Raw genomic sequence first — 1,762 nt, 5'->3', positions numbered from 1 at the left:
ACCCTGCTGCAATGTTTTTTGAAAAATTTTCAGGACTTCAAGGAGCGAGCTGCAGGTTCTGGGCAACCTTAGGTTGCATTTGGCTGATTTGTTTTGTCTTTGTTCTTTGTTGTCTTTGTCTTTGTCAAATGGGATAGGGTCAGTCATCTTTGTCGACCCCCTATCAGTCAGGCCCACTCCGGGTGAGTGGAAGGGGATCTTGATCACCTCCCAGGAAGCTATAGAGCTCCCTCAGAAATTGGGAAATTGTTAGGAATTGAGAGGATTGTTTAAACTCTGAGTGAATGTCTGGTGAAAGTGTGTGAGTGTGGAGGGAGGGAGCCTGCCCTCTCCTCTCCTTTGTGTGGCTCCACGACTTTGGTCAGGCGGGCATTTGAGTGAGGATCTGTGAAAACAGGTCACCCCCTCCCTTGTCTGTCTCTCGCCACCAATCATCATGAGGTCGGGACAAAGTTTGTTTGTGTAGGACTAGCCAATTTACTACAGAGAAGGGGGACTGGATACAGCTCCAGCCTGGGCTGGTCCACTAAGAAAGTGTAAATCATTACTGGTCTGTGTGAAGTAAAAGCTACTTTGATTTATTCTGCTCTCTGTTGATACAATTGGCTGAACGTTTGGGCTGGCACCTTGATAGTCTGCAAATAGTCTCTCAGCAGCTGCGAGAATTATTTTTCTCAGAGTCTTTTGCTCACTGCTAAGGGGAATCAGCCCACTTAGTTAATAAAGATTTCTGTCTATAAGTTGCTCTTACCTAGGTTGTAATTTACTGTATTAAACTGAAGTTCTGGGGTAGATTTAAAAGTTATAATGTTAATGCTTTTGATTTACAGCGATTCTGTGAACGGGAGTGACCCACTTTCCAGGAGGGGTGGCCGGATGCAGGGTCTTTTGATCTGACCACTGCCTACCGGGTTCATTATGTCATATACGGCTGCCCAGGACATCCTGATCAAATTCCTTATATTCAGGTTTGGGTTGACATATTGTCCAAGAAACCCAGGTGGATGAGGGCTTGCCTCCTGAGGGGAAAATTGGGACAGAGACAGACAATTCTTTTGGCTGGGCCCCAGAAGGGAAAGGCTCCCCCGGTCCTACAGGGAGAGCAGGAAGAACCCATTAGATTTTGCTCTCTATTGAGAGACAGTTGACAGTTAGCAACCTGTATACTGTCTTGCAGGGCTGTGTGACCATGCCCATGTCAGGGGTGGCACAAAACCTCAACTGTAGGAAACTGGGGAAGGCCTGTCTAGAACAGAGGGGGTTAATAAAGTGGTGAATACTAGCCCTCTGTTACAGGAATTACAGACCCTGTGAGGTCCTGTGACATATAAGACCCTATAAGGAAATAAAGCTCCTTTAGTCCGTTCTAAAGGAACAAATCAAGTAAGGGGAGCCCTATTACAGGGACAGCTGTAACTGTCTATTTAAAGATAGACACATTGTAAATTTCTTCTTACCATTAAAAGACAGATTAAGAGACTGTGTTTCCCTCCAGGCGACCCAACTGGAACCCCTATAGTGACAGGGGAAAGGAGGCTCTCGATTGGTATCGCCAGACTCTATTGGGGGGGCATCCGAGCTGCTGCTCAGAGACCCACAAACCTCTCTAAGGTGACAGAGACAGTCCAGGGGCCTAACCCTGATGCCCTGGAAAGTCGGAGGGCTGTCAATGTTGCATTTGTTTTTCAGTCGGCCCCAAATATTAGGAAAAAAATGACAGAAGTTAGAAGGCTTTGAGGGGAAATCAATCTCTAAGTTGGTT

This window comes from Myotis brandtii, unplaced genomic scaffold (genome assembly GCF_000412655.1).
Source record: "Myotis brandtii unplaced genomic scaffold, ASM41265v1 scaffold64, whole genome shotgun sequence".
Classification (NCBI taxonomy): Eukaryota; Metazoa; Chordata; class Mammalia; order Chiroptera; family Vespertilionidae; genus Myotis; species Myotis brandtii.
Note: the sequence above shows the minus strand (reverse complement) of the source record.